Below are 26,367 nucleotides of genomic sequence, written 5' to 3'. Positions count from 1 at the left end.
TTAAATATGAGGAGTTCCAAGCAGGCTGGTTAATACCAATCTCTTTCTAATTTATTCCTTTGATACAAAACTTTAGGAATACTCAAAAAATTGTTCCTTCCTGGTATCCAATTAAACATCTTCACATTAGTTCAGAAACCCTAGGTCTGAAACTGAATACATGCATGTTGAAGAAGTTATAAAAAAATTTAGATAGAACTCAACATACCTTAGGAAATTAAAATATACATCAATCTAGTATATTTGAAATAGGATTGAAGCATTTCATAAACCTTTGTAACTGCTCCTCTAAAACCTTGCACTTGGTAATGGCATCTTTGCATTGCATGCGCTCCTCCTGAAGCTCTAGCTCCAAAGCATTCAATTTTTCAAAAAAACCTTTCATCTAAGTTTCTCTTGCCTTGAATTGAGATTTAATATCTAATTTATGAGAAATCATGGCTGCCATTTTATTCTCTAATAACTACTTTGATTCCTTAGTAGATTCAAGTTGCATTTGCAAGTTTGCCAGCATTTGTTTTGATTTAGTAAGTTGACTTTCTATGTGTTCAAGTGTCTCTTTAGTTATAGCTAGGACTACCTTTTAGATTAGCATTGTCACTCTTCAAATGCATAAGTTGTTCCTCCAACTCTATAACTTGATGTTGGGTATGATCAAGCTTCTCTTTTGTTACAATGAAGACTCCTTCCAGATTAGCATCCTCACTCTTGAGACGTATGAGCTCCTCTTTTTTCTCAATAATTTGATACTATGTGTGTCCAAGATCCTCTTTGGTTTTAGCCAAGACTATTTCTAGATTTTCATTCTCACTCTTGAAGCACATAATCTCCTCTTCTAACTGTCCAATTCTGCTTACCTGGGCCTTCAACTCAGATTCCAAAGATGTATTTTCTACTTGAATGATGTTATGCTTCCTAATTATGTATAAATTGCCACCAACTAGTTGAAAGCATAGGCTATTAGCCTTTTCTTCTCCTGAAAGATCTTGACCACTTTCTTGTCTTCTTAAATTATCTATACTAATCAAATTACAAAGAAAACTATACTACATTAGGTTGGGCAATTGGTTGCAAAAATCTGTGGCTTCATTTTGGAAGATTTCACTAAAACCAAGAGCAAACATTTTCCTAAATTAAAATAACAAAGATATCAGTTCAACAATTAACTCTGTAATGTTTTCTTTGCACCACAAAAAGTAATCCACTAATTGAGAAAACTCTTGAATTCTAAAAACTAGTTTATCAGTATTTGATGATTTAAATTTTTGAGTCTTTTTAGGGTCTTGGGCTATAGATTGTAAGGAATTAATGATGCTGACAATAGCAGTTGCAAACTCTACATCAATAGAACTAATTCTAATCCCAGTATCAGAATGAGAAGTGAAGTTAGCTTTCACATAAGACTAGATATGTGTTTGAGAATCTCTAGTACTTTCAACATCTATTGCCATGGCATATTTGACCTCATCTAGTATTTTATGTAGGTCTGCACCCTCAACATCAACATCAAGGATCATATCATGCTTTTCTTTGAGACTAACTAGGGCAGATTCATTCCAAGTGTTTCTAGCTTGTAGAATAATTAGATTTTCTTGTAAATGGTTCTTTTTTTTTAACAAATTAGAGCATTCCTAATTGATAGTTTGAAACTTTGATTCTTTTTGTACAAGAGCTTCTTCTAAGAAAGCTCTATCTTCTTGATTAGATAAAATATCAAAACTTCTTGAAACATTCTTGTCAGTTATTTCATCTAAATTTCCTACTTCTACGTAATCCAATCCAGTTGAATCCATGGAAGCCAATCTCTCCATCTCAAGGAAATCATCCATAAAATCTACCTTGGACACATCACTGAGCTTCTTAGCTTTGCCAATAGCCTTTTCTATTTTGATATGATCTAGCTCTGCAATTAGTGCTGAAGCCCATGACTCTACACTATGGTCACCATCATTCCTATCCTTAGAAATGGAAGACAAGCTTGGTGGATTGCCTGTGCTTTCATTTCTTGATCCTTCCAAATGAAACTCAAGTGCAGGTTTTCCTTGCCTTTGCCTCAAAGATTCTAACTATTGTTTAATAGTGGAGAGTTTGGTAGCTGTTCTAGCACACATGACTCTAGAAGCTTTAAGCTCACCATTTTTCTTTTAGAGAGCATCTTTTAACATCTTGTTCTTTTCTTCTATTGCTGACACTTTTCTTGTATGGTATTCAGTTGCTTTCTGAGAATGTTCTTTGTGTTTATCATTTAATGTCTCTACTGAAGAATGTGGTGAACCAACACCCTTACTAAGTGACTTCCTCAATTTGATATCCCCAGACTCCCTTCCAGTAGTATCCACTTCAAGTTTCATTTGAACCAATGTAGTAGGCCCTGGTAATCATTTTTTAAGTAGACCTCTTAGCATCTGACACTCGGCCTCTAACTTGGTAACTTTCTTAATTGTTTCTATTTGCTTCTTGCTAGTAGCCTGGGTAGATTTCTTACTAATATCCCTTTCATCAATTATTATACCTAGTTCTTTGTTAAGAGCATGAAGTTTATATTTGAGGCCAACATTCTCACTTTCTAACATCTCAAGTTTAGTTTGATGAACTTTAGCCTCAGACTCAACTTAGTTTCTAGCTTCTTGCAAATCAGATAATGCTTTTGAATTTTCTTGAAGAGATGTGGATGCTACATTACTTCTTGCTTCTGCCTCATTTAGCAGTTGCTCCAATTCTACTATTCTAGAATCAAGATCACATTTTGATTTGTCCCATTCTCTAGTCTTTTTCACCATAGCCTCATGAAGCTTTTGTTCTTGTTCCTCTCTTGAACTCCTAAGCTCCCATGAAATTACCTGATTGAGTGTCTATTATTTTTTAAATCAAATCATATTTGAGAGTTCATGATGAAGAAACTCTGATATTAGTACTCAATATTTTGACTCTATCATAACTTTTTTTTTAGCATGTTTACCAAGAGAAAATCAAAACATTATTGCATTAGGAGAGAAAGTATTTCATTTTGTAAAAGTTTGTTTACACTGTATTTATTAATCAGAGAAAATATGAGAGTTTCCTCTATACAGATTCGTTAGTACTAATTTAGAGGATTTCACAACTAAAGTCTACCCCAAGAAATTATCAAGTGCCACAGTCAAGCTTTGAGACTATTAAGAGAGGTAAAGGGAAACCTAAACAAAAATCTTTCGGTTGTGGGAAGGATTAGTCTAGCATGGTGGATTGTTATGGAAAGGGTAACCTCAAAGTGTTGAAGGAAAATTCATTAGGACCAAAGTTAAGGTGTGAGCATTTGTCTCCTATAAGATCTTTCCCAAGTAAGAAAACTTGTTGATTGTGTCTTTGTCTCTACCACAAGAAAATACGAACTCCAAAACCCATTAAACATAAGAGGCCTAGACTTACATTGAATGAGACTACCACTTTATGTTTTCTAGAGTCTCTAGCTAGTACCATACCTATAAAAGAGCTATTTAGCTAAGGAAATCAAATAAAGATTGAAAATATTGAAGAAGTAGAAATAACCTCACCTTCTCATGAATTCACTATAAAAACCATGTGTGCTGGAGACTCCCCAAGACAATTCTGCACAGTACCTCCAAATAGCAGAGGATTTCCTTTGATACTAGCAAATTCCAAACACCCAAACCCCAGAATAAACACTTAAATCTAAATATCAGTTATATTTTAATGCAAAAATGCATTCACATGTGAAATATAATTCCAACATAGCATAAGAGGGAAGATTGTTCCTACATGATGGTTCAAGCATGAGTCATGGGTACCGACCTAGTCAGATTGTTGTGGGACAAATCTCTAAAAATGGGGCATATAGGTTAAATACTAAAAAAAAACCTAGCATAAGATGAACCCAAATGGAAAATAAAATATGGATAAAGAGTAGAGCCTTACATAAATTCTTTAGGAAGTGGACTTGATATTTCACTGTTCTGCAGTAGCCTGCACATGTCACAAAAATTAGCACATTTTTTTCATATTGTATTGCTCATATCATAATGCTCAGGCATTCATTTCAGAAAGTGATGACTTGTTCTTTTCCTTAGAAATAAGTCAAAATGGATAAAAAAATGTTCTTGTCACAAAATTCCCCAAAAAGACCTCAATAGAGACAAACAGATTGAAGTTTGAAGCCATTGCAACACACTTGCTTATCGACACAAATGGATATTTTCAGGATGTATTCACAATTGGCAATGCAATGAGTCCAATTATTTTAGATGAATGCAACTGAAATCCATGAAAATCAATTTCACTTGGGTTAAATTTCATTTTTCATATGTTGGTTTCAAGTGTACATTTGACATCTTTGCTAGAAATGGGTTTATTAAGTAATATGGTAACATAGAGGAGTAACACAAATTGTCAATGTTTAGTTTCATCCAGATTACCATGGTTAGCAAGTAGATACAAAAAAGATGGTTTCATAAACAAAACATTAGAAAGTACTATAATTTTTTCCTTAAGAAATGTTAGGGTTAGGTCAAGAATCATGGATGTGATTGCAAAGAAGTTGCATATTCTCAATGATTGCATATAAAAAATGGTGCTAGAATGCAAGTGTAAAGATAATTTACACACTTAGCATCTTTTTAACTGAGGAAATTTGAATGATTCACACTCATATATAAACCATTTCAAGCAATGAAATAAACATTCTCTAAATGAGAAAATACAAACCAAAATGATTGAGCATAGCCATTGTTGTAGATTCTGAGATTTCTCCAACCCACTACTGTCTGCCTCTACTACTATATATCTAGTTGTTGTAGGCAGCAATACAAAAGAATATCAGAAGTGTATACCTAGTTGTTGTAGGTAGAAATACAAAATAATATTAGAAGGGTTATCGAGAAGCAGGAAGATAGCAATGCTAGAAATTTACCTACCCTTGTTTTGATTTGCAAGCTACATACACAAACTCACATGCTAATGGTTGTCTTAGGCTTTTTCTTCATCCTTTTTTGAGAACCTAGGTTTGCTAGGTTTTGGCGTGGGACTAACAATTTGTTTGTTGTTTGAAGATGAGCTTCCCTCTTTCTGTGATGTTCTAACTAGATTTGAATTTTGCATTATTCTGAAGCTGCAATATTATTTTAAATAGTTTGATCATTTTATGTTGGCTCCTTGGTATTTCAATCAGCTTCTAAGAAAGATCCACCCTATTTTTTTTTGTCAAACATCTTAAACTTTTTTGCATTATTTACTGGTTGACGAGATCACAACTCTAATACCACTGTGAATGCCTTAACTAATAACTTGCAAACTATCTCTTAGAGGATAATGTTATGTCAATTTACATTGTAAAATGTTATGTACATATGTAGAGTATAATGTTTTTAAATTTAATAAGGCTATTGTGTTGTCTACATTAATCAATGGAATTCTCTAATTTCAAAGATACCCTTCCTTGTGTTTCTTTCAAAATTTAATTGTATCTTTCTTGCTGGATGCACATGCCTTCAATGGACAAATACACAGAAACGTTGTGTCAACTGTAAATTTGGATAGCAAATTGGATCTCAAGGCTATAGCTCTTCAGACTAGAAATTCTTTTGACATCTCTTTGAGGCATTTTGCAAATAACTAAAATACATTGTCTATAAATCCACATTTTGCAAACATCTAGGCCTTCTAGAAATTATAGGATCATTTTAGTTACATTTGAAAACATTAATCAACAATTTCCATATGTGCAGATCTAAACATTAACTACAACATGTCCAATTTATTTGTAGGTATATTTTCCTATGAAGAAAGACCACGCTTGAGAATATGAACCTAGAACAAAATAATGAGACAATGGCTACATTGTGGGCTCAGTTATGAAGAAAACTTGATAAATGTTATTATCCTTGCGAAAAGTGTAAGGGCTTAAAGAATCAAAGAATTCTAATCACAACAGCCCAGAGTCATTGTAGGCAATATGGTCGTGTTGAAGGGGGCCATGATTTTTCGTCCATTGATAAATGTGCATTTCCTACTAGAGGACTATGGAGGTGTGAATATCCAAGATGAGGATAAAACTCCCATGGAAGAAGATGATAATGTGCTAGAGGACATGATTGAAGAAGATGGTATTGGGGTAGGTGATGAAGAGGCTCACAATGATGGTAATAGCGAATTTGATAATAATGATGAAGATGGTCTTGATACCCCTGTACTTGAGAAGGTACATGAGCCCTTATATGAAGGATCCCAAACAAATCTACTATCAGCTATAGTGTTGTTGGTGAACTTAAAGGTTATGAATAGTATACCCAATGTAGCAATGTCACGTATGCTAAGGTATGTCATTTTTGTCATCTTCAATGTTAGTATACAATCACTATTCATTATATTAACAATGCATATTTGTTGTTGTAGGTTGATTAGTAAGTTTTTGTTACCACCATCAAACATTTTTCCTCGTTTGTACTAAGAATTATCTAACATTATGGATCAGATTGGAATGAAGTATTAGACAATACAGGCATGTCCCAATGATCACATTCTATATCATAAACAACATGAATTTGCAACAAAATTCCTTGATTGTCATGTTAGTAGATATCAGTCAGATCAAATAACAAAAAAAGTGCCTCATAAGGTTCTTTAGTACATTCTCATTATTCCACATCTTGAATGATTATTCAGGTGTGCTAGCTTGGCACAATTAATGGATTACCATGCACACAATAGAAGTCAAGATGACATTATGTGAATGCCTACTGATGGTTCTGCATTTAAAGAGATAGAAGAAACATGGTCACACTTTAAAGAAGAATCTCATAATTTGAAACTTTCATTGGCAGTGGACGGTGTGAATCCATATGGAGATATGAGATCTGTTTACTTAGTATGGCCTATTTTTGTTATTAACAATAACATTCCTCCTTGGATGTCCATAAAGAGGGAGCACATAATGTTGTCAATGATTGTGCTAGATATTTTTTTATTTTATAGTTATCTAAATTAATTTATAAATAGTGCATGAAAATGGTTATAATAATTACGTAATGTTTATGTTCATTCAATTGCTAGGTAAATACCAAGTTAAAGATATGAATGTTTATATTGAGCCCCTAATTGACAAGTTGTTCAAGTTATGGAATGACATCACTATGTATGACATTTCTAGACCGATAGGACATCGACAATTTCAATTCTATACAATGCTTGTATGGACAATACAAGATGCCTCTGGGCTAACTCATTTTTGTGGTATGTTATATTGTTAAGATCACATCTTTTTGGTTTGTTATAGTGCTTACACATTAGTATCGAATGCTTAAGTTGTACATGATAATTTTACATGATCCAATTATACATGATCTTTTAGTCTTCAGACAAAGGGAAAATTTGCATGTCCAATTTGTGGTCTGAAGATGAAATGTCATCATTCAAAAAGTTTAAGAAAGTAGGTGTTTTGATGAGTTTAGACACTTTCTCCACAATAATCATAGGTATCGAATTGCCAAGAAACATCTTTTCAATGGGAAAGAAGAGACATCATCAAAGCCATGAAGAATGACACCTCATTTATAGAAATTGGAATATGATCAACTAAATTGTTGAGGTAATGTCCAATTTGTCGTCCGAAGTTTACAATATGTATTTTGATATTGTCTTGTATTTACTAATGCTATAATTGATGCTCATGAAAGTCATCAAGGCATCAATAATCAACTTCCTAGAGGAATGAAAAGTTATTCTACTCAATTTACTAGGTTGCCATACTACAAGGATCTCCCAATCACATATTTGTTTGATGCTATGCATATTGAAAAGAATGTAACAGAGACACTATGGAAAATGTTGGATGGAAGACGTGATAGAGAACAAATTTCTAAAATTTGTATTGACATTCATGAATCCAATCATGCACTAAAATTTTTCATTGAATCAAATAGGAATGGAGACCGCATAAATACAAGTGCCCTTCCTTGGTTATTAAAGGAGCAACAAAGTGATGCATTAAAAGAGTCATAAAAAAAAAAATTCCAACAAGATTTGCTGCAAATATAAGCACTCTTCTATCAAAGAAAGGTGATTTTGGACTAGGGTTGATAACACATTATTGGCATACCTTCCTCAAGGTAAGTCATGTTTTCTATTTAAAATATATTTGTAAGATTGAATGTAATACCAATTGCATTATTTAATAATATATTGAAATGATCATTTTTTAATGATTGTAGTTCGTCCTACCTCTATTCCTTCCTCAACAGTTTGAAAATAGTATTAAACAAGTTATATATGATTTTGGAAAATACATGAGGTTAGAAGAGTGTTTTTTCTTAAATTTGTAGCTATTTATCTGAAATCTATTATATAATTTTATTTGGAATCTTCTTTATGTGTTTTGTGTGTTGAATCTCTTTTAGGTGGTTATCATCTATAGAAATTGATTAAAAAGATATAAAATATTGGAAGAAAAAAATTCCACAACTTATGTGTGAAATGCAAAAGTGTTTACCTCCAATATTTTTCAATGCTCAAGAACACTACCTCATACATCAAGTTGAGAAGATTAAATTGTGTGGATGTGTACAAGCTAGATCAATGTGGATGGTTGAGAGGCACTTGAAATTTATGAAGGGCTTGGTTCAATAAAGAGCATGTCCTGAGGGTTCTATGATAGAGGGATATATGATATACCAGACGGTGGTGTATATCAGTGAATATCTTCCAAAGTTTGCAGTAGCTATCCATGTAGATCGCATTTGGGATCCCAACTATAATGAAAAATTCAAAGGGGAGTACCTGATAGGGAAAGATAGATTGAGGAGGGTGAGAGATAATTATAAGTTTTTTTTTGTAATTTAACAATTCTTATCCATCATCAATATATATAAGTTGTTTCTAACTGGTGTAATTGTCTTCTTTATAGTTGGTCATGAGTGGGATGCACTACACTTGTATATTGCAATCAATCTTGATTGGATGATAGTATGGATTGAACAGTCTCAAAAAAATGGTTGCTCATTAACATGGGATGGTGTTGCATCATTGGTTAAAGAAGCTCATCATAATGGAGATCTCAATTTTATGCCAATGGTACTTGATCTAATATATGGCTTAAGAGATAAAAATGTATGCATAAGATTACTAATCATGAGACATAAGTTGAATATCAACTCACAGATCAATGAGAAGATTCTTGACATGTTTGAATAATTGTAGGTCAAACAACACAAAGCTATGTACCACCATGGCTATAAATTTTGAACAAAAAAGTTAGATGAAATGAAAAAAATTTGTGATTTTAGGATAAGTGCTATCTTCGTAGTCACCAATATTTCATCTAGAACTAACATACATCCTCAACAATCTAAAAATTGATACTATGGCATTTTGGATGATATACTTGAATGCAAACTTAAATTTATTCAAAATAGTTCTATTTGTTTTCAAATGGTTTAGGTTAGGACTGAATTGAAATGATCTCGATAGGACTGTTATTGAACATGATAGTGGATTTACTATGATTAATACAAGGTCATTTGAGCCAGTTGGAGATGAGTTCTATGTTTTTTCAAGCCAATGAAAGAAAGTGTTTTACTTTGGTGTTCCACACAAACCAGGTTGGTCATTTGTTGTTAGTCATGACCCAAGAGGAAGGCTAGTAAAGTATAATGTGATCGAAGAAGAAGATATTGAAGAAGCACAAGATGAAGTAAATGATTATCAGGAACAAAAATTACCCAGTGATGAAGAAGAAGAAGATGGTGATGATTTTGGTCATGCTAATGATAATTGTGATAATGATGATGATGATGTTGATGATGATCATGATCATGATGATGAAGATGGTGATGATCATGGTGATGATGGTCATGATGATGATAGTGATCAAGAGGATAATGATGGTGATGAATATGGTGGTGGTGACGATGATGATCAAAGTGACGAGTATGATGATGGTGATGATGATGATGATCAATGAAATGTCTAGGTAGGATCTATGTTAATTATGATGGGGTCTTGTATGACCAAATATTTCTTTCCAAACCATATGTGCACATATAAACATTAAGTAGAACATGTCAAATTTTTTATAGATATAAATATTAGTTACGCTAAATTTTTAACTTAATACAAATGATTTACATATACAATCTACTTTATTATTAATATTTTTTTTGGTAAGTTTATTACTTTAATTTCATTGCTAATTTCTAAGACACTATTTTTTTTCATAGGGCGATATGGATGCACCATCTTAGACACCTTCAATACAGGTAAAAAAAATTATTGTGAATTTTAATGTTAATATAGAAACAAATGTCATATTATTATGTTCTTTTCTTTATGGATTTGGAGTTATTTTGATGAAAGCATATGAATATTTAATGTCACAAATGATAGGAAAAAGCTACAATGATCGCTGATCAAATGCAATCTGAAATATGGATGTCATATCTACATGACATTAGGCTTAGTACTGACCCTATATTCATCACCCAACAAATTATGCAAAGATACATTGATGAACTTGTTAACATTATCATCAAGGGTAACAGAAGTGACGAGAAAGAGGCATTGAGAATAGAATTGAACCTTAGAATCCAATCTTTGAAGGTAAGTAGTAATTCGACTAAAGTAGTAATAGAAGTTCAATATATATTAATATTTTATAGTATCTTATAGATCATGATCTCTAATTTAATGTGTTCTTGTATAGACATATGTGCCAGTTGTGACATCACATGGTGAACATGGTCAGGGTTGTTGTGCAGTGCCTTCGTGTAACACTTTATTTATTTTGATCAACATTATAACACTTACCTTTTTATTTGTGAATGTTTCTCGCTAGTATCCCATTTGATCTTTATCCATTACAAATGTCTTTGCTAACAATATTCTATTCTTTAGCTCATGATGAAATGCAGACTCCTCCTTTAGTTGGCAGTCCACTATTGTCTGCTACATTATCGGCAAAGAGGACCATGCAAACATCATCGTCTATGCCCACTAGAACTGGTAAAACTTTGTTTTTCTATATTTTGTAATGTGCTATATTTTTTAATGTCTTTCTACAAGTTGATGAACAATGAAGTAGCATATCAGTGCTTAAATGATGTCTATAGAAACCTGCATGCACACAAACACATGCACACACACACCATACATACATACATACATACATACATACATACATACATATATATATATATATATATATACCCACACATAGAGAGACATGGAAATAGGAAAGGAGGTAGACCAATAGAGAGCAGTACTAAAATTGTCATTAAATTGTTATGATGTTTCAGTTGATAGACCAATAGAGAGCAATACTACTAAAGCTGATCCATTTCCTGGAGCAGTTTGTGTGATTAGTATTAGTTTGCATGAAGAGACATTGTTGCTGAATAAGAAAACTATGTTTCCATTAAAAGAACGAAAGCTTATAGGTGCTTTAAAATTGATATTATTTAAAGTGTAAATTTAGTTTACTTTTACTTTACTCATTTTGGACTGATAAATCCTTTATGTTTTTGTAGGTAATAATGCTTTCTTTGAACATCTTTTTCATATGACATTGAGACTATTTGAACCCACCATACGTAAAAGGTACGTAGTTTCATATCACTACTACATAATTTTTCTTTTCTTCTATTTAATGTAATATATTAAAGTTATTGATCTAACAATCTATTTGTTTTTAAAAAGGTGGAATATACAAGCTGTGGAATTAAAAAATTAGTTGATTGCATCTATTGAGGAGAAATTTGGGAAAAATATTTTTGACACTGGCCTACTTCTGAAAAGAGCAGCAAAGCATATAAAGACTGTGAGGGATCAATATAGAAGGGCTCTTAAGGATAATCCAAAGTACGACCGTCCTCCTATGATTCCATTGATGGAGTGGAATGAAATAATAGAAGATGCAAAGGAGAAAAGGCTATGTGAAGATAGAGATAATGAAGCAACATAGGGCAAAAAGAGGTATGTCATTATAGTATTAACTACATTGTAATCATGCACTAATTATTGATATTTGTAAATATATAATCTAAGATATTTGAAATTGTTCATAGATTGCAAGACACATCCGTGGCTACAAAAGCTAGAGTAGAAAAGGTTGGCCAACACAAACTTGGCTTTGGTGGCTATATGAATCTACAGTCTTGACTTGTAAGTAGAGCAATGATTTTTTATTTATTTTTAATATAATGTTGCAAACAATTTTGTTTAATGAAACCATACATGGAAAACTGAAATTATCAAGCAAAAAACATAGGGCACAAATTTCAATGTGGAGGTCACAGATGAAGATAGAAAAATTACCTTCAAGGAAGGCTATAAAGTTGTGGTTGCATGCCTATGTGAAGAATCTGTAAGCCTTGCCCAAGAATCTAGTGCACCAAATGATATCTCATAGGTAAACTGGTTAGATGAAAAGTAAATGAAATTAAATAGTTGAGAAGATTCCTTTTTTGTATTAATTTTAAATGTAAATTGACTACATAACAATGTGCATAACATTTTACTACAGCTTTCATATCCTACCACAAAACCTACTCATGACGAAGGCCATGATGTGCATTATAGTGGTGGAGGTATTAATTTTCTATTGGAAATTAATTATAAAATTATGAATACAATTTAACATCTTCAATTGGAATTTGACATGTATCATTTTTTTGAATATTTCAGAGCATGTTGAACATCATGTTGAAGGAGTGGACCATGTTCCAAGTGTTCAACATGTTGACACGGTGGTAGATCAAAATGTTAATGTACATGATGTGGCATTGTCAAGTAAGAAAAATGCATTTTATGTTGTACTCGTACTTAATTACAAACGTGTAACAGTTAGAAAAAGAAAAAGAGTATGCCAATTTATCCCATTCAATTGTTCTTGCAATAGAGCCCCCTTTAGTGTAGCAACCTCCTGCTCCTCCAAAGAGAAGGAGCCATCATAATTTGACATTACACATGCCAGAAGAGGAGGAGAATGAAGCAGATATGGATGCTCCTATGAGTGCTTTTCTTAAAAGAGCTCAAAAAAATAAAAAATGAAATGATGTCTTAAAAATCTTCTTTGATAAACCTTGTTGGATAATGAAAGAAATTTGTTTTAAGTAATTATGTATGAATGATGCGTATTAATATAGATTTTTATTTTATGTTAATGAATATTGTTATGTGTTAATGAATTTTTGATTAGTATTGTGTATTAATGAATTTTATATCATATTAATGAATGTTATGTGATTGTATTGATTGAATGTTATAGTTCATAAATGGATGAATGAATGAATGAAGTATGTAATTAGATGATAATGGGTACTTTAGATTGATGTTAGGGGGAGGGGGGTGAGGCCAGATGAGCTTCCACCTTCACATAGTTGGCCTTGTTAAGTAGAGAATATTATAGTATTCTTGAAACCAAGTGAAGCTCAAACTAACATAAAATGGACACTTTGCATGTCGTAGGTCTAAAATGATCCACAACTACTGCTGCCATAACATACAATGCAAATGTGATATGGGATTTATGTGTGGCTACCTACAATGTTTGATATTTGATCATTTTGTTCCCTTTATATATTTACCCTTTTTTTTTGCCCTCAGCAATAGTTGTCAATAATGATATTCTAAACTATGCATTAGGTGACTTAAATGACCATTATGGGTACATACTACAATATCATTCTAATAGAAATGGTTGATCAAAGATTCATCTCCATCTTTGGGGAAGAATGCTGACATGATTGCTGATGAGGGAACATGCTTCCTTGTGAGTGAGCTAGGTTCTATAGCTATATGTCTCTTGTTTTTCCTCTTGATGTTAGCTTAGTTGTTGAGGTGAATTATTTTTATAGGCCAAGTCTGTTTAAAATCTTTGATTAGAATTGTCCTACTCATGAGATTGTTTCCCTTGGTTATATTTTGGATAACTAGTTGAAAATGTTAAACTATTGTGGATGCAATGTAGAGAGTTTGTTTTAACTCATTTGTTAAATGTGTTGATCATGAACTATAGCTCCTAACAACACCTGTAAGGATTTTAATTCTAAGCCTTCAGAAAAACACAATTACAGTTCCAAGTACTTCAAAAGACCAAGAAACAACACTGTATTGTCTTATCCCTAGAAAACACACAATGCAACTTTCTAATGGAATGTTACTTCAAATGTACTACATTGAGTCATTGACTACAAATTTCAATTGAAATAAATTTTGAATAAATGTAAGAAATTACTATTCCAACGTGTACTCTAGAAAAATATGTTAGGCAAATTCATCAATGTTCCTTTCAAAATCCAATTTAATTACTTCCTATAGATTTTATAAGTCTAGTTGTATCGAGCACTAATAGGTCGATATTTTGGTGTAATGGCAACAGAATTTGTAACAAGTGGTATCAGAGCTTGGTCTCATTTCAGTCCTTTCGATTAATGTCAAAGGATAGATTGGTAACAAATTGGTAAGCACTTCCCTCAGAATTTGTAACATGATTTAACCACTTCTAATAAGAATGCCACCTTCATGAAAACCAAAAAAGATGTTATATTATATAGCAGCACCACCCCTACCAGTGCTCCACCATTGTTCACCCACTGTCCCTCTGCCATCTTCAAATTTAAACCCTCATTCCCATTTGTGAAACCCTACATCCCTGCATCTTTTGTCAATAAATTATTGTTGAGATTGTCGATTTAGTAGTCAATGCCTCTTTTGAGATTCATGCCATGGATCGAAATAAATCTACCATTTCTATCTGACATTAATAGTTCAAATTTTTGATGCAACAACAAATACTTATAACAAATATATGCAACTGTGGAAAACACATAGCAACTTTGGTTTTTTTTGTCTCGAGACAGATTCTTGTCAAAGAGTTTTCTTATTTTCCACACAGTCAATTTTCTTGTTCATTGTGGTGTTAAAAAAAATAGTGAGAAGCGGTTACAAGGGTTTGTTCAGAATTTATTTTGATGGGAAGAGTAATGGGTTGATTGTATTTTTGTCCACACAATCATTACATCCTGATCTGCTCTATTATTGGCATTTTCTTTTGTAGTATTCTTCATCACATTAAATCTTTAGTTATATTTGTTTTCAAGTGAGATTCTATACTCATTTATTATTCTCTTTCAATTCTTAACCTTATCCCATTTTTATTCACTTTCAATTCTAAATAGGTTCAATAAGCCTCCTAAAGCAATTATGGGCTATTAAAACTTCTAAATAGACCATCCTTTGTTTTGGCATTGTTTTATCTATTTTCTGATGCCTATTCATTTAGTTTCAGTGAAAATGGTTTGAGCCAATAGTGATAATGATTTGAGCCAGGAGAAGATTCTCTGTGTTTTTCTTTTGTAAAAATAAAGACAGTTCAACATAATCTAAAGTCATTATGCCCAAATATTGCAGAGCGCTGAAGCATTTGCATGAGTACTACGATCCATCTATCATTCACTATGATTTAAAATCATAAAATATTCTCCTTGATGCAAACTACAATGCCAAAGTAAGTAAATTTGATTGTAAGGGAATATTTTCACATAGAAAGTATGCTTCATAATACTCTTGCCTATTTAATATGGCATGCAACCTTCAGATTTTGGTCTTGCTGTAATAGTTCGAGGAGTTGTGGACAAATTTTTTTTTCAAGTTTTGGGAACCTTGGGATATGTAGCTCCAGAATACCTTGTAGATGGTATGCCTCAAATACTAGGTTGAGCTTTGAAATTATGTTTATGGCATATCCACTTCCCAAAAAAATCACATCCTAGGAAAATAGATATAATTAATATTAATTTTCTATGCTACAAATGCCCCCATGACATTGATTTGCCTCTACTTAGATAATTTTCTTTGTACAACCAATGACAACATTATCTTTATGTACCAATGACAAGAAAATTTATGGAAAAAAGTGATGTCTATGAATTTGGAGTAGTTCTATTGGAACTGATTATTGGAAGAAAGCCTGTAGACAAATCGATGCTAGAAGGAGGCCTATCTCTTGTTATCTGGGTATGCTTTATCATTTTATGTTTTAACTTAGGAAATTCAATGTATTAGTTGCCAAGAAAGAGTACCCACATATTTTTGAAGGAGATGGGTGTCATTGGTCTTAAGACTATTGTTATAAATGTGAGTACTTTCAATGGCAAAGCATGAATTCAAAAGGACTAGTCTCTCTCAATCCATGTGATACCAAGGCACATGTCGTAGTGGTGTTACCAGTAAAATTAAAAAGTTATTAAATATATTGTAGTTTATAGGGAGTGAGTTGATTGTTGAATATGCAAATATATTGTAGTTTATAGGGAGTGAGATAATTGTTGAATATGTTTTTGATTACTTGAAAACAACTTTTTGAAGGGATCTTGAAACCTTTTACAAAATAGTGCTAAAGATAGGTAGAATTATAGTACTAACTAAGAAACATAACAAAAACAAAATAGGCCAGCCAACCAGAGATGATGACAACAAAGCAAGGGCAAGGCTCCCCAACACAAAGACCCAAGACAACAAAACACAGAGAAGAATCACAGACAAATAGCTACCCAAGATTTTTGAGTAGCTCAACTGCTTCTAATGTGAGCTTGTTCATATTCTCTGCCACTTTCTTTAGCTCTTTAACCTTAGAGGCCATAGAAGACTATTTCCTTTTATAGTTGGCTCTAGTCCTTCTACTTAGTCCAATAGGATTCTTTGTTGCATGATGAGCAATGCATTAGTGAGTTGGATAATGGCTCTATCCTCATTAGAATTTTGTAATTTACCAAGAAGGATCTTGACATGCTCATTAGAAGCCTTACGAAGTTTATAACTCTAATTAGCAATGCTCATCAGGGTAGAGTCCAAACTAAAAAACCTTGTACTTGTTTGTTGAATATGTTAAAGAAGAAACAAATACTAGTTAATTTATAGACTAGAAATGACCTAAATTTCTTGATTTATTTTTTAAATGTTGAGATGCATATACTAATGAATTTTTGGTTTCTAGAAGCCAAGCCACATCTGACACATAGGTCAAAGCTTCCACCTATTGTGGATCCTATGATTAAAGATTTTCTGAACTTGAAACATGTTTAACAAGTAAGTTGCATGCAAAATATTTCTTTTGAAGGGAATTGACACTATTTTTTAAAATACATTCAGTTTATACAATTTTACTCATGTTTTGGTGGATGAAAACTTAACGTTCTTCCACATTTCTTGCGAATTTTATTGCATATCTAAAATAAGACATAATCTTGCCATTTTCCAATAGCTAAATGTCTTTAACTATGATTGGAATTTGGCATCAAATGTATTTTTAAGGTGAGATTGTCAGCTAGTTCTAGTTGATTGCCATTTGAAAATTAGAGGTGCTAATCCTTTCATTGAAGAGAAAATTTATAGTGCACTACATATCATCACACTTACCCAAAAATGTTGAGCCAAACTCCGAAAGTCCCATTGAATCTATAGAAGGAAGAGAAGAAATTGATTATCTAGATTGAAAGTCATTGTCCACTTGATAATCTTTGCAAGAAGAACATCATAAGTTATTTATGATGAAGCAAGAAGGAAAGAAAAATGAAAAAATGTGTTGAGTTGAGAGATAGACATTGGAAAGAAAACCATTGATTATAAAAAGTATTAAGATCAAGTTTAAAAATAATGTTTTAATTGACAAGCACAAAGAAAGATTAGTAGCTAAAGAGCAACAAATTGAAGATTGAGGAATCTTTGCTCTAGTTGCAAAGATAATTATGATTAGAATGTTGACAACACTTGTTTCCAATCATAGTTGGAATATCCACCAAATAGATATGAAGTACATTCCTAAATGAAGATCTAAAAACCCAATTTTGTTAGAAAAGAAAAGGAACACATGGTATGTCACTTGAAAAGAAACTATATGATTTGAAATGAACTCCATGACATTAGTATTCAAAACCAAATAAGTACTTTCCCCAAAGGAAATTGATTTTTTTAAAACCCAATTTATACATTAAGAAGTTTAATTGCATGCTATTATTCCTTCAAAATTTTGGTCATAGGGTATTGTTCATAGTGCTAGAGGTTGATTTTATAGTTATTGTAAATAACTTATATGTGAGGTGAATAAAGATATGAAGATAAATTTGGCGACCATGGGGAACTAACCACAACCTCAAGCCAACTCATCTACCTGTGCATGCTCAACACAAAAAACTATTATGCATATGTAATTGACTATTACTATCTGATGTTGTAGGCTACTACTTTTACTAAGGGACTCAAGTGTCCTTTGAGAATGGTGGACTTTGGTAGAAGGTTGTGCCATAGAAAACAATGGATAATTTAAACCTCAATAATCTATTTAATAACTATTCTGAGCAAAATTCATGATGATATGTTTGGTTAGGATACCAAACCACCTTGAAAACTAAGGAATCGATACATATTTTTATTGAACTGAAATTTTAAAGAAGGAAGTTGAGAAAAAATAGCGACTAAATGGGATTGAAGAGAAATGGAATTGTCTTATATTAGGAAAATTAATTTAAGATGTTTAGCCAAGATTCTAGGATATAAAATATATTGTAGTTCAAGACACATATCAATGATAGTAGGAGTCATATAAACTACATATAAGATAGTTATAGACAAAGGAAAATTTTGATGTGTGGAAGATCATAAGGAAACAACTACTTCAAAATGTGAGGATAATCAAACATGAAAAGATCCAGCCATTTAGATTTGGATAACTGATTATGTATATATACTTTCATATCTTACATAAATTCCCTAATATGTCAAATTCATCTTGGGTGTCTGATAAATGCACTATGGAACTTATCACTGATTAGTACATGTAGAATAAGGCTATAATTATAGAAGGTTACTTTGGAATGATTAAAGGTTTTTAGATTAATATAAAATAAAGACATAGAATTCCAAGGGATATTATAGAGAAGTATGTAGAGAAAATTTTCTTTATTGTGGAAAAAGATCAATTATACCTACATGAAAGTAGTTGACCCATGGAATATCTTCATACATCCTATGGGTTATGAAGTGACATAAGAGATGCTAGAAGGGTATTCTAAGGTGATGTTAGAGTCACCTAGGGACACTACTTGTGAGAGACAAGGTACCTACCAAGAGAAGTATAGTATGGTGAGAGAAAAATTATATAGTTGTACTAGGAAAAGGAAAGTGGAAAACATGGTAGAAAAGATAGCCATAGAAGGAGATGCAAGAAAAGAAGAGTGGAAAGAAGTTAAGAAAATGGCACAGTATAACTATTCTATGGTAGATTGAGTTGTTGCGTTTCTAGGTGTGAAAATAGGAATGTCTCAATGGAATCTCTAAGCTTATTACCTCGGCGATCCAAAAACCCCAATCCTCTTAAGCCACTCAAACTTGTAGGCAAGGTCCCTGTCAATAAATTTGACCTTTGCTAAGGTTTTTTGAGAATTTTGTTTTTATTTTGAGCTATGATTATTCAATGTTATTGTCAACAAAAAAAATTTCATTATAATTTCAAAAAAAATCTACTCAAATCTATATGGATTCTTTCATGGTTTCAAATTTTGTCATTTATTTACTTTGAGCTATGATTGTTCAATTCTATTATTAAAAAAAACTTTTTAATCATAATGCCTAAGGAAAATCTACTCAAATCTATAGTTCTTTCCTAGTTTTAGATTCTCTCTTTTATTTACTTTGAACTATGATTTTTTAATGCTATCATCAACCCAATAAAAAAAATTTCATCATAATGTTCACTTTGGTAGAACAACAACTTGTAGCCCAGTTGTTTAGTGTAGGGAAATTTAGATGTACATTGCAAGTAGTTCAATGAGTTGGGGATTGTCTTTGTCAGCTCATTTGGTTGTTGTCATGGGTATACAATATTATGATGGATAGGAAAATGCTCACATAGACTATCCTATAATTGATCTTCTCCAAATGATGGGGCGTGCCAGTAGACCACTGCTTGATAATGCTAGAAAGTTTGTAATTTTATGCCATGCACCTCATAAAGAATATTATAAAAAAATCTTATATGAGCCATTTCCTATGGAGAATCATCTAGATCACTTTCTCCATGATCATATCAATGTTGAAGTTGTCGTGGGCACTATTGAAAGTAAGAAGGATGATGCAGACTATCTCACTTGGACATTCTTCTATCAAAGACTCACATAGAATCCAAATTACTATAATCTTCAAGATGTCAGCCATAGGCATTTGTCAGACCACTTTTTTGAGCTTATAGAGAGTACATTGAGTGATTTGGAATCAAGAAAATGTGTTGCCATAGAAGATGATATGTATCTTTCTCCGTTGAACCTGGGGATGATAGGATCTTACTACTATATTAGCTATACCACCATTGAACTCTTCAGCTCATCCTTGTCTGCAAAGAAAAAGCTAAAAGAGCTGCTTGAAATTCTTGCTTCTGCCTCAGAGTATTCATAGCTTCCCATATGGCTAGGTGAAGAAGAACTAATAAGAAAATTGATAAATCAACAAAAGTTTGCTATTGACAAACCAAAATATACTGATCCACATGTAAAGGAAAATGCATTGTTGTAAGCTCACTTTTCAAGGCATTTCATAGCTTGCAACCTAACACTAGATTAGCAAGCTTCTTTCTGCTAACCAGATTCTTCAAGCTATGGTAGATGTTATTTCTGGTAATGGTTGGTTCAATCCAGCTCTTGCAGCAATGGAATTGAGCCAAATGGTTACAAAAGGTCTTTGGGACTATGATTTCATCCTATTACCGCTTCCACATTTCACCAAGGAACTTGTTAAGACATTTCACAACTGATAGATTCACAACTGTTAGACATTTCTCATTTTTGTAATCACTTCCCAAACATTGATTTGGCATATAACATAGTTGACAGTGATGTTGTGAGGGCTGGAGAGAATGTAATAGTGCAGGTCACTCTAGAAAGAGATCTTGAAGGTAGACATGAGTTGGGTCCAGTTGATGCACCAAGGTATCCCAAAGCAAAGGAAGAAGTATGGTGGCTAGTAATTGGGGATTTAAAAAGCAATCGACTACTGGCCATTAAGAGGGTATTTCTCCAAAGGAAGACTAAAGTCAAGCTTGGGTTTATTGCACCTTTAGAGCTTCAAGAGAAGACATATACACTATATTTCATGTGTGATTGATAGCTTGGGTGTGATCAAGAGTACACTTTCACAGTCAATGTGAATGAAGAAGAAGATGAAGAAAATGCAAAGGAATGAATGTTATTTACCAAGTACCACAGTTGTATAAATTTTGCATGAAGTTGATATGGTCAATATATGATGATGGAGAAAGATTGTGTGGCAAAACTCTACAACTCAAATATATGGGCTCATAGAATAAGTTTCATCTAGTAACTTGAATTCTTTTACCATGGGTTTCAATGATACATGATTTTAGTTAAAAATTCATTAATAACTAGCTCTTTCCATTGGCTTCACCAATCTATGATTTCAATACAACAAATCATTACTAACGCTAATATTAAGATCAATTGCGGCATGCCTGCATTTAATGCAACCCATTAATTGGGAATCAAGACTTTAGAAAACTAGCTAAGTGTACTTGTAGTTACTGTGTTGAGCTTGTAATAACTTAAATAGTTAATACTGTTTTCACAGCGTAGAAGTATCTAGAACCCCTCCTCAATGACCAAATTTTTCTCATGTTCCTCTTTGTGAAAATACTTGAACCTAGGAAGGTCCTTGTCCAAATTTACTAAGTCCATTATAGAAGGATAGACATTGAAAATTGAAAGACAACCTTTAAATTCTATTGGAAAATTCTCTTGATAATCATCATATGGGATGGATGGAATGAAATAAACTCAATAGATTTACAATATGGAAGACCTTCCAATATCCTGGGATTGAATAATTTTGTACCAAAGGTAGTGAATAGTACATTCATAATGTGGAATGGCTTTCAATATGTCAGGATTGAATAAGTTTGTACCCATTTTAATGAATAGTGCATTTATAATATGGAGTGGCTTCCAATATTTCTGGATTAAATAGATTTAGTTGTACTAACTTTTTCGAAAAGTGCATTTGTAATGTGAAATGTTTTTTATGAAATTAATTAGAGCTATATTATAAATATGAATTTAATTTATTCAATTCATTCATAGAGTTTCCAGTGCATGTACATTTTTATGGACTCATGTTTTAAATTGTTTATGCTATTTATTCAAATTATCATTATAATTAAATTTGTTTAACTTTATGAAACTTCTAAATAATAGATATAGATTTTTTAATTTTTTATAAACTAGTGTCTAATATAAAAGAAACAAACAAATGGAAATTTTAATAAAACTCTTAGATAAAATATAATACAAAACAAAGTAAACGAATTTACTAATATATAAAGTTGACAGATTTAGTATATTGGTTTTAGTTTCAGATTTCCAATATCTCTGTAATAATAATATATGTTGAATGCATGGTAGAGAAGATAGATTTCAAACATGAATAAGAAGATTATAAGTCATATAACAATGATATGTTGCTAATGATAAAATTTTGACTTGAACAATGATAAAGTTTATTATTAATCATTATTATAGCAAAGTTTCAAACTCATTAGTATTGAATTAAGCTTGATAAACAACAAGCTGATATACAAACAACAAACTGAAACAAAAATAAAATTTTTAAACCAAGACTCTTAACTATGATGCTCACTAATGAATATCCCGTAAATATAATTAAATAAAAATCTTAAAAAGAAAACCTGATTATAAAATTATTTTAATGCAAAATAAATTGTAAATAGTAAAAATATTTTTGTGTAGATATTTTGGGTGCTTATAGTGTTGTGTTTAGAACTTACATCCATCTAAAGGTACAATTTTATTTATACTAAATAGTCCTTTAAATTCAACTCACTTGTCGAAGTCTAGTAACCAACATTAAAAAAATCAATTATTAATGATCTATAAGCTTTCTGCAATTGCATGAATGTACCTAAAAAATATCAGTGCTCGGAAAGAGGAGTAAAGTTACAGCCAATGAATGGCCTACAACTAGAAAGGTATCTCCTATTGGCATGTTCTGTGTGGACAAGGGAGCAATGGAAATGGTTGTCAAAGGTTTGATTTTGACAAATGGAAAAAAGCTTCTTCCATTTTTTCAAATATGGTAAATAGATTTTGACTGTGCCTTGCTTGTGAACCATGTGGATGGATTTTAACTCATAGTGGAGATGAGCAGAAGGAATATGGTGCATAAGGAAGACATTGGCTTAAAATATTTCAAAGATAAATAAGCAGTTGGCTATGGGGTCCCGCATTCCACTATGGAAGGCCTATTATAGAGTAAGTTGCTTTCTTCCTCTTAGTGCAAATACCCACTTCTCATTTCCTCTTCATTCATGAAGAAAGGACAAGTTCGACACTTGTGATTTTCAATAAAATCATCTACATCAAGGTCTTTTAAGGTTTAGTTTAGTTTTAGAGAAGAGAAGAGAAGGCAACATAAAATAAGTGGGTGAATGTGAAAATGAAGGATAACAAGGAGAGATTCATTTCTAGTGGGTTTTGTAACATGGTTGAGAATGAGTTAGAGATGCAATACATTCATAAAGTTAGTGTTAGGCCCTGAGAAAGCACACTTCATTGCATTGAAGGGGCTGTGAAGGAGACCTTGTTTCTTGATGATCCCTTCAGCCAGTTTAACAACCAGTCAGCAAAAAGAAAGTGCTTCTTGGGAGTTTAGTATCTCTTTCCCATCCTTGAATGGGCTCCAAATTATTCCTTGAAACTTTTCAAGTCAGATCTTATCTCTGGCATAACTATAGCCAGCCTCGCCATACCACAGGAAAAGAAACTTTAGTCTATGTTCTTTTCTCTACAGTTTGAATCATATTCAATGATCTACCATTCTAATAATCCTCATTAATTGAAGGGTAACATTTATTTTTATTTTCTTAGAGCAACAATGGAAATTATTCAAGGTTTGATACTAATTCACTATATTTTGTAGGGCATTAGTTATGCCAAGCTGGCCAACCTTCCTCCTATTCTTGGACTTTGTGAGTATCTAGCTTATGTACTTGAAAGCTTTTATAATAGTTATAAGGCATGGGCATCAATGATTTTGGTAGTTTGGTTATTTTGACTAGTGACAATTAAATGGTTTGGATGTATAATTGTTGTGAACTTTCTAATGCTATTTTTTTTAGTTGATAGCAGAAGAGATGACTTATGATAGATGCACCATACTAACTTTACTTCTCTCTTTATGTGCTTGAATGCTTTGGGTACTTTAGTAGTTTTAATTTTAATTTGAGGAGAATAGAATGAGTGGTATGATGATTCTCCAAAATTTGGTCAGCTAAGATTTTCATAATTTCATCACTATCTTCTTTTTCATAATCATAGTCTTTTTCATAATCATAGATTATGAAGTGTGATTCGAAACGTAGATGTAAAATTTATATAAAATAAATTTAAAAAAATCTCTTTATCAAAATGAATAGTGAAAAATGACTACCAACAATGTACTATGTGACTAAAAAGGTACATCCTATATAGTATCTCATATGGATTAATTCTCTCCTGTCCTGTCACCTATCTTTTTATTTAGTTCCAACATTGCAGCTAACTATCTTATAATGTATTTCATTAGAACTCCCTTTCATCTTTCATCTTAATTTGTAGCTAACTAGAACTGTAGCTAACTATCACGTTTATCAGTGTCAATTTCCTTGATATATCAATCTAGAATTCACTTCTTTTTCCTTGTGTAACTTACTTTTTGGTTATGATACGTAGGCATCAACATTATTGCTATTCAATGCATCCAAAAGGCTAAGTTACTTAGAAGTTAAGACTTGATTGAATTTGACTGATGAAGATATTTTCAGATTGCTACATTCTCTTTCATGTGTGAAACATAAAATTCTCAATAAAGAGCCAAATACAAAAATTGTGACACAAACAGATGTCTTCAAAGTCAATTCAAAATTCACGAATAAGATGAGGAGAATTAAGGTATGAACTCTAATATAACAAATTGTATACTATTTTGCCTATCTATTTTTAACAAAAACTAATGCATGTGGAGATCACATGGGAATTGGTTTCTACCTGATTGCAAATTCCACTCCCACCAGCGGATGAGGAAAAAAAGGTGATTGAGGATGTGGATAAAGATAGATGTTATGCAATTGATGCATCAATTGTAAAAATTATGAAGAGTAGAAATTTTTTAGCACACCAACAACTTGTTATGGAGTGCGTTGAGTAACTTGGATGGATGTTCAAGGTGAATTTCCTGATTGGATGCTAGATAATTTTTTTTGCATCACTAGTACTATAGATTTTCTTTCTACTATCCCATAATGAATGGGTTTATACCTATGTGAATTTGTAAAAAGGGGTTTTTTATTTTTTTAGTAGATTGTCCTTTATTCATAAGAAAATGATATACCTGGATAAGGAGGCATATTGATATATCTTCATAGGCATATTGGCAACTGTTTGATGTACTTTTGGCATGGTGGTTCTTTGGAAAGGGAGGAGATCCTGGTAGCGGCAAGTCCAAACTTCAGATTGTTGTTCCTTCTATGGCTTTTGGTGAAGCATTAATAAGTTTTGTACTTTGCCCAGCAGAGTTGATAAAGGTAACAAGAACTAGACTTTGTATCTATTGTATGTATATAAATTGAATTCTATACTCCATACCATTAACTATTTGCTATTTTGCAATGTAGATTGCAAGTTTAGGAGAATGACAATAAGCAACTGAAAAAGCAACAGTAGAGATATGCTAGGCCTCTGGACTATGCACTAAAAACTCTTAGAAATGAAAGGGTAAGGTGTTAAATTGTTGTTACTATTTGCTATGTAGTTGTAGACATGGAATATAAATGCTTCACATGGTATCCTTCATTATAAAAGATACTGTTTGATTGTTTCATTGGTACATAATTTTCTAGGTACAAGGTTTGTTTCATGGTGGCCTAACTACATTTTTTAGGGAGTCTATTGGAAATAAAATTTTCTTCAATACTTATGAATTGAATTGTTATCATATGCTTTCACTTATTAGTATGCATGATAAGGTGAATCCCCAAATGAATTCCCAATCTTCTCAATTTGTTAGAGTAGATTTACTTGTGGGGTGTAGAGCACATGGAGAGCTTGCCTACTTATTTAGAGTTTTGTTTCTCATCCTTTTCCCAAAGGGATGTCTACCTCTACTGCTTTGTTAAATACATCAAAAAGGATTTCACAATGTTCCTTGTAAACTTTTGCTAAATCTAAATTTGATGAATCTTGACGAGTTATGAATTCTCCTTCCAAATTAATTGATTCTAAATCACCATCATTCCTATTTTTTAGGCTTCCATTAGATTGACTACTAAAT

At 32.2% G+C, this 26,367-nt stretch overlaps 1 pseudogene; it reads right to left on the bottom strand.

Moving 5' to 3' along the window:
- On the bottom strand, positions 1-20,438 carry LOC149575104 (uncharacterized; annotated as a pseudogene).
- Between the last annotated feature and the right edge of the window lie 5,929 nt (positions 20,439-26,367).

This window comes from Cupressus sempervirens, chromosome 2, assembly GCF_028749045.1.
Source record: "Cupressus sempervirens isolate cs-2001-9-10 chromosome 2, ASM2874904v1, whole genome shotgun sequence".
Classification (NCBI taxonomy): Eukaryota; Viridiplantae; Streptophyta; class Pinopsida; order Cupressales; family Cupressaceae; genus Cupressus; species Cupressus sempervirens.
The sequence above is the reverse complement of the archived record's forward strand: the minus strand, read 5'-3'. Positions and strand labels throughout refer to the sequence as shown.